We start from the raw sequence: 14,502 nt of genomic DNA on the forward strand, positions 1-14,502 counted from the left end.
GAGGCAATAATATTGATGGAGATTTCCGAAGAAAGCTTGAGTGATGAACTCAAATAATGCTACATAGAGACTATCGTCACTGCCAAGCTGCGAGGTCTAATAGATGTGCTCGTCCAACTGCATGAATGACTGAAGTATTACAGGACAGGACTGTTGTTTTCTGATCCACCTTCACCATGGTCAAGTCCAACACAGAGAAAAACCTCTATTGTCATAACTTTATTAATTTTAACATGGACTTTTTGCCTGATAATAGAGTCTTATATTTCATAAATCTTAACTCACTGACTTTTCATCCCCAGAACATGCTTTGTTCATTTTCACATTTTTCCAGTATAACAATGACTAACATTTATATAACATTTTCTATGTGCTAGCCACTGCTCCAAATTCTTTACATTTATTATCTCATTTGACCTTCACAACAACACTGGGAGATCCTGCTGCTGCTGCTGCTGCTGCTGTTGTTGTTGTTGTTGTTCACATTTTAATATGATGATCAAATACAAAAATTTATTGGCATTCAAATACCTTCCATAACTGCCCTCTTCCTTTTCAGTTTTCAGTTTTCTTACATTTTGCTTTCCCACCATCTTCTGCGGGATGCAATGATACTGGCCTTTTTTATGTTTCTGTGATATCTCTAGACACTGAAATCCAGATTCTGGGAAATTTCATTTTTTTTTTTTGCCTATGCTGAATTTTCTCTCTTGTCTTCTCTTCCTCATATATTTTCTAACTTTCAAATGCACTAAAATTCCCCCTTTTAATAGTAAATTTTTTCTATTACAGCATATCTTCCATTTGTTTAGTTCTAGATATACCCATAAATCAGTCTCAATTTTCAAGGCATTTATGCTCTAACAGGGATTGCAAATTATAAGGGTATACAAAATAAGTATAAGATAATTTGAATAAGAAAGGGAATTGCAGAATATTTAGCAGTAAAAATACTTTATTTTTATTGTCTTTGTTTTCATTTGTAAATGTCAGAATAAGCAATCTTGGCCAAGTCCAATGCCTTTTTTTGTATCAGATTTAGTTTTCTTTCAACTCTTTTTTACTATTAGATAAAAGAGGTCAAAATTTTTCCTTCTCAACCCTAGCAAATTTTTTACAAGTGAGCATCGACTCCCAACCAAGTTTTCCCTAGGCTACAATATTTCTGCTCAGCAAAAAGATCAATTGTAAACTAGCTGAACTAGTTTATTGACTCTTTTGGTATTTTCTGTGTAAACAGTGATATATATCAGTGGAATTTATAAAAAAAAATGACAATCAGAATGAAAGACATTCCTTGTTTTCTATTTTTCTACTTTCCAAAAAGCAACAGCTTTAAAATAATAAATTGTTAACAACTCATTTTTCTCCAACTGAGAAAAGCAGTGAAGAACAATAGAGCAGGTTACTGTACTCGATGCTCAAATGAATCAAAAAAATACTTGATTTTTCCAAGAAAAATGGATGTAAAAAAGCAAAACTTAATACATATTTTGAATAAAGTTTCAGAATCAACATAAATAAAAAATTTCATCTGACTTATTACATGGAACCTGCAAACATCTACAAATTGACACTGTAATTACTATCACTACTCTAAAAATACAAGGTGTGCACATTTTTGTAACTGAGACGTCTACTTTTCACTTCAATAACAGTGAATATTTGATAAGTAGATATTCTGTGCCAGGTACTGTAAAATGCTGGGAACACAAAAAGAGACAAAAGACAAATAAGGAGGGATATCACAATATAATGGGGAAATAGCATGGAAAGAAATATATAAAGAGAAAGAACTCTCATCTACATATATATGTATGTATGTATGTATTTATGAAAAGGAAATTTTTAACTAAGTTAAGACCCTAAGATTAAGATGGTTTAAGAGTAATATTTCTCTTCCTGGTATAGAAAAGATCGTGGGAAGAATTATAGGCACCTACTCTTTTTTGGAAGATGTAAATGAGTCTCTGAATATCACTTGCCAAAGTGGCTTCTTCCTTTCATTAGGGTAGTCTTTTTTTTTACCTTGCTACATTATTGTCCTACTAACCTAGGACCCAGGGACCTCAGTTATTTTTCTGTGCTATGGTTGGGAGCATTATGCAGGCTCCCCCATTTCTTGTATCCTTTTATCCAAGTTAGACATACATTTCCTGAAATCCCTCTAAGATATCTTGAGCTGAAAAGATGTTTTAGTCTTTTTGAGGGTTCTGCCACTTTAGCGTCTGTTTAGAGGAATCATTCAAAGCTGCTTCAGGGGGAAACAAAGAAAAGCTCAGGGTACTTCCTCACTCTCCACTATCTTGTAGCCTTAGGATTTATCACAGTACCTGGAATAGAGTAGAAACTTAATAAATATCCAATGACATTGAAGTGAAAATAGAAATTTCATTTATCAGAATACTCCGTGCATTAAAAAAAAAGTTGGGGATATGTCCTCTGTTCCCCAAGAACCAGAACTCAATTATTAAAATGAGCAAAAAAGGAAAAAGAGCCTACATCCACCATCAAAATCTACTATGGGGATGATATCTCAGAAGAAGAAAACAGAGACAACATGCTTCTATGTGAAGTCTCAAAAGGAAGTATGGTTCTTTGTTGGTTCTTGTCCTTTTTTATTAAAGAAGACAAAAATGATATCATGATGCTTGAGACAAATAATAGTGTGTCTGACGCTGGCAGTTCAAAACAATATGAACTCAGAATGGTCTGACACAGCTTGGGCACAAATAGTCCATGTCAACACCTGGAGTGGGTACTGTAAACTCATTGATGTTGTGTTTCCTCTGAGCTGCTTCACTTCTGCCTTCTCCATATTTTGCAACACCCTCACTGATGCAGGCATGCCATGTTGGGTGGTCCTGTGCCAGTGTCTCCCATGCTATATATTCAATTCTAAACTTTTTTAATGAGACCTTCAGGGTATCTCAGTATCACTTCTTCTAACTCCTTTGTGAATATTTACCCTGTGTGAGTTCTCCATAAAATAATTGTTTTTGTTTTGTTTTGTTTTATTTGCCAATCATCTGTCTTTTACTCTAACAATATGTCCAGTCCATTGTAGTTGTATAGTTGTACCTTCTATATAATGATGAAATACTAGGCAATTTAGTTCAAGAAAGGACCTCAGTGCCTGGCATCTTCTCTTGCCAAATGAACCTCAGAATCTTGCTAAGGCAATAAATGGAGATGACTCAATTCCTGACTCTTAGAATGTCCAGGTTTCACAGGCATATAGCAATGAGGTCAGCACAATGGCTCTATAGATCTTCACTTTTGTAGTCAGCCTAATACTTCTCTCTCACATTTTCCTTTGGAGCCAAATACTGACCTATCTCTGGCAATATGTATGTCAACCTCACTATCAATGTGTACCTCCTTGGAAAGTACATTGCCAAGGTCAATGAAATTGTCCACAGGTCTCTAACCTTTTCCATTTGCTGTAATCAGTGGTTCCACATATGAATGTCTGATGGAGCACCTGTGTTTTCTTGTTGTTAATTTTTAGACCACATTAGCACAAGCAACAAAAAATCAATCCATACTTTGTTGTATCTTAGTTTCAGAGGCTGCTTTGAGTGCACAATCAACTTCAAATAGAAGATCATATATTTATACTCAAAGGGGATTATAAATTGGCCTCAAATCCAAAAAGTCCTTTCAGAAGAGTTCAAAAAGGATTTTAAACACCAAATAAAAAATAAAAGAATAATTTGGAAAAGAAATAAAGAGTAATGCAAGAGAATTATGCAAATTTAAAAAGAAGCATAAAAAAATGGTTAAGGAAAGCAATTCCATTTAAAAAAATGACCAAATGGAAAAAGAGAGGAACTCCTTAAAAATAACTGTTGTCCAAATTGAAAATGAGATACTAAAGATGATTGAAAGAAAATAAATCCTTAAAAATTAGATCTGGACAACTAGAAATGAATATCTCTATAAGACATCAAAATTCTATCAAGCAAAATCAAAACCCTGGAAAAATAAGGGGGGGAAAGTACCACATAAGAAAAATTAGCAAACTAGAAAATAGGTCTAGTAAAAAATAATTAGGAATTATTGGTTTATCAAAAAGTCATGATCAAAACTGCCTAAACAGCCTAGATTTTAAGAAAAATAATCTTTCATAGAATCCACTAATAACCTCCTGAAAGTGATCTTTAACCCCCCCCCAATAAGCCTAAGGCATATTGTACCCAAATTAAAGAGTTATTAGACAAAAGGTAAAATACTGTAAGCAGCTATAAAATAAAATAAAATAAAATAAAATAAAATATAATTCAACTACCAAGGAATAACAATTGGGATTATTCAGCATTTCATCACTTCACTAAATAAGGACAAGGGCTCTGGAATATGATTCACAGAGGGCAAATGCATTTGGATTGAAATCAAGAATCAACTACACTGTAAAATCAACCTATTTTTTCCCAGGGAAAAGATGGACATTCAATGAAATAGTGGACTTTCAAAATCACCTGGTGAAAAAAAATCAGATATGAAAAGAAAAATTAACTGTCAAGTACAAGATTCAAGATCTGTACAAAGAGGAAAATAGAAAAAAAATGTAGTCAATAAGACTAGACTGTTTTCCTTACTCATGGGAAGATAATAACTCTTGAAAAACTGTATTTCTCTTAAATGAGTAGAAATGAGAATATTTAGAGAGAAGGTATGAGTATAAGTTTATTTTCATATGATACTTGTCACTCTTGAGAATCATCCATCTATTAGGGCAATTGAAAAGATTATACTTAGAAAAAAGGGCATGGGGAAAAGTTAATAATGACATGATGATATTAAAAAAATGTATTACACTGGGACCTGAAGTGTGGGGTCAGAAGAGAATAAATCACATCACAGAAAGAGGCACAAAGGAGAGGGGAAATAAGGGAGGGTATATACATTGATTGAACCTTATCCTCAAAGGATTTGAGTCAGAGAATAACCAACTCTCACAATTGGTTTGGAAATTTATCTTACCCTATAGAAAAGGAAGGAAAAGTAGACAAAAAAAGAATAGAGGGACAGATTGAAGTGAGAGCAAACATTGGAGAAAAAAGGAAATATAAGAGGAATATTGATAGAAAGGAGGGTAGGTTGATGTAGGTGATGATTAAAGCAAAATACTGGAAAGGAAGAATATATGGTAAAAGGTTACAAAAATGTATAGATGGGAGAAAATAAGATGGGGGAAAATACAGAGTTAACAATTATAGTAGTGCATGTGAATGCCATGAATTCTTCCATAAAATAGAAGTGGATAGTAGCTTGGATCAAAAACTGGACTCCTAAACTATAATATTTACAAAAAGTCACACCTGCAGGGCTGCTAGGTGGCACAGTGGATAGAACACCAGCCCTGGAGTCAGGAGTACCTGAGTTCAAATCTGGCACCAGATGCTTAGTAATTACCTAGTTGTGTGGCCTTGGGCAAGCCACTTAACCCCACTGACTTGCAAAAAAAAATCTTTAAAGAAATTACACCTGGATCAGATAGACATATAAAATGTCAAAGTAAAAGGCAGAATTAATTATCTTTCAGTTGAAAAAAAAGCCAGGGGCAAAACAAAAGCAAAAAATAGACCTAATTAAAAGAGATAAGGAAAAAATTGCATCTTACTGAAAAGTACTACAGACAATGTATTGTTATCAATACTAAATATGTAGGCATCAAGTGGTATAGAATCCACATTCTTAGAGAAGAATTTAAGAGAGTTATTTGCAGTAATAGACTGCAAAATTTTTCTTATATAGAGATAAATACAATTGAAAGTTATAAAAGTACTACTTGAAATAATTAATGAAATCAACAAAAATCATGATATAAAACAAACTCACATAATCAGTATTTCTTAATATGAACAACATATGGGAAAAGCAAAAGATAGAAAAAGAAATTGTATTTAAAGAAGTACAGACAACATAAAATACTTGTGAATCTACCTACCTGGACAACTATATATGAACAAAATTACACAGAATTTTTCACACAAATAAAGTCAGGTATAAACAATTGGAAAACTATCAATTGCTCATTGTGAGGTCAAGCTAATATAATAAAAATAACAATTTTACCCAAGTTAAATTCCTTACTCAGTGCCATACCAATCAAACTACAACAATAAGTATTTTACTGAGGTAGAAAAAGTAGTAACAAAATTCATCTGGAGCAGCAAAAATTCAAGAATATCAAGGTAAATGATGAAAAAATAATAGAAAGTGCCCTTACTATACTAGATCTAAAACTGTAAAGCAGCAGGCAACAAAACTGCCTGATCTTGGTTAAGAAATACATGAAAGAAGATATCCAGCCAAGATGGTGAAGAGAAGACAGACACTATATTAAGGTCTCCTGATTTCCCCTTAAAACTAACATGAAAGAAAGGTCTTAACAGAAATTCAATAGGCAAAACCCAGAAAGAGAAGCTAGGAGTACAACACCTACCAGAAGATCTCTCTCAAGGAACTGTGGGTAAACAGGGAGAAGAGATCAGAAAGCCAGCGGGGCAGTGTGAAGTCAGAGGACAGGACTTAACTGTGGAAGTTTTGTTTAGTGTCTGGTACAAGGACCAACTTAAGCCATGGAATCTTTTGCTGGGGAAGTGGAGGTCTGGTGAGTCCAAGCTGAGTTGGAAGGCAAGTTCCAATACAGATTGTTGCAGAGCAGGGCTGGACATCAACCTGCAAGAACTGGGGTCCTGAGCTTCATACTTCTAGCAGAGCCCTCTTTCCAGGGCAAACAAAGTAACAACACCCCCACACCCCTCAGGGTTAGGTGTGGCAGCAGAGCTCTCTTAGTTGAAAGGGAGATTAACTACCTCCCCCTGGGCCCAGTCCACATTGTTAAGGATTATTCAGACACTGCTGCTGCCTTTCACTCCCTCCAAGCCTAGGAAAGGGCATTAGAGAAAGGAACCAGTACCCCATACTAGCTAGACCATTTGGAGTTACTAAGCCAAGAGAACAGAGCCTCTAGGATTTTCAGAAGCAAATCTCTGAGTGTCAGCCCCTCCCCCAACACAAAATCCTAGGGAAATGAAGAAAGGCCAACAATGGGCATTTAGAATTACTTTGAAGGCACAAAAAAAAAAAAAAAACTGCCATCCAATAAGATGAAACTGCTTTTATCCCCACCTGGGAGAAAGATTTTCATAAATCTTGAGAATTGGAACTCTAATAGAAAGAATATACTTAGCCAGAAGTGATGGACTTCCATGACTTATCCATGACTCTGATAGAAATATTTAAAAATAATTCATCCCTAAAAAGAAAGGAAAGTAAAGAAACAGGAAGAGGAAATTGAATGGGAGTGAATCACATCACATAAAGAGGTACAAAGGATGTATTTCAATAGAGGGGAAGAAAGGAGTAGGTGAGAACTGCCTGAATCTTACTCCCATCAGATTAGGCCTGAAAGTAACATACATACACTCAGTTAAGTTGGAAAACTTATCTTACCTTGCAGGTATTAAAAGGGGAAAGGGGTAGGGAGAAGGAAAAGGGGAACGAACAGAAGAAAGCAGGGGCACAGGGAAAGGGAAAGAAAGTGGAGGGAGGTGGATATAAGGGGCAAAAACATTGAAGGTAGTGGTGTTCAGATACAAAATACTGGAGAATATGGATAAAATGAAAAAAGGGGAAATACAAACAGAAGGAAGATAGCATGGAGGGCAATAGAGAGTTAGTAATTATAATTTGAATGTAAATGGGATGAACTCTCCCATAAACCAAAAGCAAATAGCAGGGTGGACTAAAAACCAAAATCCTACAATATTCTCCTTACAAGAAACTCATTTGAAGCAGAGTTACATATAGAGTAAAGGGCAAAGGTTGGAACAAAATATATTTTGCTTTAGCTGAAGTGAAAAAAACAGGGGTAGCAATCCTTATCTCAGACAAAGCAGCTATAAAAATAGATAGCATTAAAACAGATAAAGAAGGAAAGTATATCCTCCTAACAGGTCCCATAGACAATGAAGTAATATCAGTAGTAAATATGTATGCACCAATTGTCATAGCATAGGAATTTTTAGAGGAGGAGTAGAAGGAGTTATAGGAAGAGATAGAAAGCAAAACTCTACTGGTGGGAGACCTCAACCTCCCTCTCTCAGATTTAGTTAATTCTAACCATAACATAAATAAGAAGGAAGTTAAGGAGGTAAACAAAATGTTAGAAAACCTAGACATGATAGACCTTTGGAGAAAGTTGAATGGGGATAGAAAGGAATACACTTTCTTTTTGGCAGTACATAGAACTTACACAAAAATTGACCTTGTAATAGGTCATAAGAACCTAATAATCAATTGCAGAAAGGAAGAAATAGTGAATACATTTTTTCTCAGATAATAATGCAACATAAATCACATGCAATATTGGTCCAGGGAGATATAGTCCCAAAACTAATTGGAAATTATATAACCTCATTTTAAAGAATGAGTGGATCAAGCATCAAATTATAGAAAGAATTGATTATTTTATCCTAGATAATGACAATAATGAAACAACATACAAAAACCTATGGTATTCACTCAAAGGGGCTGTCAGTGGATATATTATATCTTTAAATACTTACACGAATAAATTAGAGAAAGGGGAAAGCAATGAAATAAACATGCAACTAAAAAAATTAGAGAAAGAACAAATGAAAACCCCCAATTAAATACTGATTTAGAAATTCTAGAAGTTAAAGGAGAAATTAATAAAATCAAAAACAGAAAAGTATTGAATTAATAAATAAAAACAAAAGTTGGTTTAATGAAAAGATCATTAAATTTGATAAACCTCTGGTCAATTTGATTAAATAAAAGAAAGAAGAAAACCACATTGCTAGTATCATAAATGATAAAGGTAAACTAATCACCAATGGGGAGGAAATTAAAGTAATAATTCAGAATTATTTTGCCCATCTCTATGCCAGTAAATTAGACTATCTATGTGAAATGGATGAATATTTACAAAAATATGAGTTGCCCAGGGTTAAATGAAGAGGAGATTAAATTCCTAAACAATCCTATCTCAGAAAAAGGAATTCAATAAGTCAACATGGAACAGAAAAATTCTCCAGGGCCTGATGGATTCACAAGTGAATTCTATCAAACACTGAAGGAACAATTGGTTGCAATTCTACATAAACTCTTTAGAAAAAAGGAGAAGATGGAACTTTGCCTAACTCTTTCTATGACACCAATATGGTGTAGATAACTAAACCAGGAAGTGTAAAAAGAGATGAAGAAAATTATAGGCTTATCCCCTTGATGAATATGGAGGCAAAACTTTTTTTTAATTAAATAGTTTGTTTATTTTGAGTTTTACAATTTTTCCTCCAATCATACTTCCCTCCCCCCCACTGCTCACAGAAAGCAATTTGTCAGTCATAATTTTATTTCCATGTTGTAGATTGATTCAAAATGAGTGTGATGAAAGAGGAATTATATCCTTAAGTAAGAAACAAAAATTATAAGAGATAAAAAGATCAAACAATAACATATCTGTTTTTTCCTAAATTAAAGGGAATAGTCCTTGAACTTTGTTCAAACTCCATGGTTCTTTATCTGGATACAGATGGTATTCTCCATTGCAGACAACCCAAAATTGTCCCTGATTTTTGGACTGATGGAATGCAAGTCCATCAAGGTTGCTGTTACGGTGTACAGTGTTTTACTGCTTACTCGCTCAGCATCAGTTCATGAAAATCTCTCCAGGCTTCCCTGAATTTCCATCCCTCCTGGTTTCTAATTGAATAATAGTGTTCCATGACATACATATACCACAGTTTGCTAAGCCATTTCCCAATTGAAGGACATTTACTTCATTTCCAAGTCTTTGCCACAACAAACAGGGATGCTATGAATATTTTTGTACACGTGATGTTTTTAAAACTTTTTCATAATCTCTTCAGGGTATAGACACAGTAGTGGTATTGCTGGATCAAAAGATATGCACATTTTTGTTGCCCTTTGGGTGTAGTTCCAAATTTCTCTCCAGAAGTGTTGAATGAGTTCACAGCTCCACCAACAGTGTAATAGTGTCCCAAATTTCTGACAACCCTTCCAACAATAATCAAAATCCCTTCTGGTCATACTAGTCAGTTCAGAAGTGTGAGGTGGTACCTCAGTGAAGCTTTAATTTAAATTTCTCTAATAATTAATTATTTAGAGAAATTTTTCATGTGACTATGGATTGCTTTTATCTCCTCATCTGTAAATTGCCTTTGCATATCCTTTGACCATTTATCAACTTGGGGAATGGATTTTATTTCAAATTTGATTTGGTTCTCTGTATATTTTAGAAATGAGTCCTTTGTCAGAATCATTAGTTGTAAAGATTGTTTCCCAATTTACTGCATTTCTTTTGATCTTGGTTACAGTAGTTTTATCTGTGCAAATGCTTTTTTAATTTAATGTAATCAAAATCATCTAGTTTGTTTTTGGTGATGTTCTCCATCTCTTCCTTAGTCAGAAACTGTACCCCTTTCCATAGATCTGACTGGTAAACTAGTCCTTGATCTTCTAATTTGCTTATAATGTTTTATTTTATGTCTTAATCCTGTATCCATTTGGATCTTATCTTGGTAAAGTGTTTAAGGTATTGGTCTAATCTAAGTTTCTTCCATACTAACTGCCAATGTTTCCAGCAGTTTTTATCAAAGAGAGAGTTTTTTATCCTAATAGCTGGATTCTTTGGGTTTATCAAACAGTAGATTACTATAATCTTTTCCTGCTATTGCACCTAGTCTATTCCACTGATCCATGACTCTATTTCTTAGCCAATACAAAACAGTTTTGATGACTGATGCTTTATAAAATATAATTTTTGATTGGGTAGGGCTAAGACCCCTTCTTTTGCACTTTTTTTCATTAAATCCATGGAAATTCTTGACTTTTTATTTCTTCATATGAATTTACTTACAACTTTTTCTAAATAATTAAATATTTTTTTTTGGAATTTTGATTGGTAGGGAACTAAACAGGAGTTTAGTTTTGATTGTCATTTTTTATTATATTAGCTCTATCTATCCATGTACAGTTGATGTTGGCCGAGTTATTTAAATCTGATTTAATTTGTGCGAGAAGTGTTTTATAATTGTCTTCAAAAAATTTTTTGCATCTGGTTTGGCGAATAGACTCCCAGGTATTTTATATTGTCTGAGGTTACTTTGAATGGGATTTCTCTTTCTAGCTCTTCCTGCTGTATCTTGCTACACATATATAGAAAAGTTGAGGATTTATGAGGGTTTGCTTTATATCCTGCAACTTTGCTAAAATTGCTAATTGTTTCCAGTAATGTTTTGGATGTTTTCTTGGGATTCTCTAGGTATAGCATCATGTCATCTGCAAAGAGTGAGAGTTTTTCTCTTCCTTCCAAATTCTAATTCCTTCAATTTCTTTTTCTTCTCTAATTGCCGAAGCTAACATTTCTAATACAATATTGAATAGTAGTGGTGATAATGGGCATCCTTGTTTCACCCCTGATCTTATTGGGAATGCCTCTAGCCTCTCCCCATTTAATTTAATACTTGTTGATGGTTTCAGATAGATAATGATAATTATTCTAAGGAATGGTTCCTTTATTCATACACTCTCTAGTGTTTTTAGTAGCGATTGTCACAAGGTTTTTCAGCAATAGATGCAAAACTCTTAAATAAAATTTTAGTAAAATGATTACAAGTTATCACTAGGATAATACATTATGACCATGTGGAATTTATCCCAGAAATGCAGGGTTGGTTCAATGTTAGGAAAACTGATAGTATAATTAATTATATCACCAACAAATCTATCAGAAATTATATGATTATATTAATAGATGCTGAAAAAGCTTCAGACAAAATACACCACCCATTCCTACAAAAAACACTAGAGACTTTAGGAATGAATGGACTGCTCCTTAGAATAATATGCATTATCTACCTGAAAGGATCAAGCATTATATTCAATGGGGAGAGGCTAGAGGCATTCCCCATAAGATCAGGGGTGAAACAAGGATGCCCATTATCACACTACTATTCAATATCGTATTAGAAATGCTAGCTTTGGCAATAATAGAAGAAACAGAAATTGAGGGAATTAGAATTGGAAAGGAAGAGACAAAACTCTCTCTCTTCGCAGATGAACTATTGGTATGCCTAGAGAATCTCAAGAAATCACCCAAAAAACAATTAGGAACTTTAGCAATGTAGCAGGATATAAAATAAACCCTCATAAATCCTCAACTTTCATATATATATACATATATATATATATATATGTATATATATATATGTAGCAAAATATAGCATCAAGAGCTCAAAAGAGAAATCCCATTTAAAGTAACCTCAGACAATATAAAATGCCTGTGAGTCTACCTGGCAAGGCAGACTCAGAAACCTTTTGAAAACAATTACAAAACACTTCTCACACAAATAAAATCAGATTTAAATAACTGGGCAAACATCAACTGCTCATGGATAGGTTGAGCTAATATAATAAAAATGGGAATTCTATCAAAACTAAATTACTTGCTTAGTACCCTACAAATCAAAATTCCAAAAAATTGCTTTAATGAGTTCAAATTAGTTGTAAGTAAATTCATATGGAGAAAAAAGTGTCAAGAATTTCCAGGGATTCAATGAAAAAAATGTGCAGAAGAAGGTGGTTTTGCCTAATCAGTTGTAAAATTATATTATAAAGCATCTGTCATCAAAACTGTCTGGTATTGGCTAAGAAATAAGAGTAGTGAACCAGTGGAATAGACTAGGTGGAATAGCAGGTAATGATTATAGTAATATTCTGTTTGATAAACCCAAAGAGTCCAGCTATTGGGATTAAAACTCTCTCTTCAATAAAAAATGCTGGGAAAATTGGAAGTTTGTATGGAAGAAACTTAGATTAGACAAACACCTCACACCCTATACCAAGATAAGATCCAAATGGATACAGGATTTAGACATAACAACAATATTGTAAGCAAACTAGAAGATGAAGGACTAGTTTACCTGTCAGAACTATGGAAAGGGAAGCAGTTTATAACTAAGGAAGAAATAGACAACATCACTAAAAACAAACTAGATGATTTTGATTACATTAAATTAAAAAGCTTTTGCACAGACAAAACCACTGTAACCAAAAGCAAAAGAAATGTAGTAAATTGGGAAAAAATATTTCTGACAAAGGACTCATTTCTAAAACATACAGAGAACTGAGTCAAATTTTTTTAAAAGCCATTCCCCAATTGACAAATGATAACGGATATGGAAAGGCAATTTATATATGAGATCAAAGTAATCCATAATCATATGAAAAATTGCTTTAAATTATTACATATTAGAGAAATGCAAATTCAAGCTTCTCTGAGGTATCATCTCACACCTCTCAGACTGGCCAATATGATCAGAATGGATAATGATCTTTGTTGGAAGGGTTGTGGGAGATCTGGGACATTATTACATTGTTTGTGGAGCTATGAACTCATCCAACCTTTCTAGAGACTAATTGGAACTATGCCCAAAGTGCAACAAAAATGTACATACCTTTTGATCCAGCAATACCATTACTGAGCTAATACCCTAAAGAGATGATGAGAAAGGTTAAAAACATCACATGTATAAAAATATTCATAGCATCCCTGTTCGTGGTGGCAAAGAATTGGAAATCAAGTAAATGTCCTTCATTTGGGAAATGGCTTAGCAAACTGTGGCATATGTATGTTATGGAACACTATTGTTCTATTAGAAACCAGGAGGGATGGGAATTCAGGGAAACCTGGAGGTATTTGCATGAACTGTTGCTGAGCAAAATGAGCAGAACCAGAAAAAACATTTTACATCCTAACAGCAAGATGGGGGTGATGATCAACCTTGATGGACTAGTTCATTTCATCAGTGCATTAATCAGGGACAATTTGGGACTGTCTGCAATGGAGAATACCATCTCTATCCAGAGAAAGAACTATGGAGCTCTAACAAAGACCAAGAACAATTAACTTTAAGTTAGGGGGAAAAAAACTAATATCTTGTTTTCTGATCTTGCTATGTCTTACAATTTTTGTTTCTTCCATAAGGATATGATTCCTCACACATCACATTCATTTTGGATCAATGTACACCATGGAAACTATGTAAAGACTGGTAAACTGCTTTATGTGGGGGGTGGGGGAAGGTAAGTAAGATTAGGGGAAAAATTGTAAAACTCAAAATAAATTCAAACTTTAATTAAAAAAAAAGAAAAATGCAAATTAAAGCATCTCTGAGGTACCAGTTCACACCCTTTAGACTGGCCAATATGGCTAGGAAGGACAATGATCAATGTTGGAAGGAATGTGGGAAAATCTAGAACAGTAATACATTGTTGGTGTAGCTGTAAACTCATCCAAACTTTCTGGAGAGCAATGTGGAGATAGTCCAATGGCAAAAAATATGTGCATACCCTTTACTTCACCAATACCACTGTTGTGTCTATACACTGAAGAGATTATGAAAAAGGGTAAAATCACCACTTGTACAAAAATATTCATAACAG

This window comes from Macrotis lagotis, chromosome X (assembly GCF_037893015.1).
Source record: "Macrotis lagotis isolate mMagLag1 chromosome X, bilby.v1.9.chrom.fasta, whole genome shotgun sequence".
Classification (NCBI taxonomy): domain Eukaryota; kingdom Metazoa; phylum Chordata; class Mammalia; order Peramelemorphia; family Peramelidae; genus Macrotis; species Macrotis lagotis.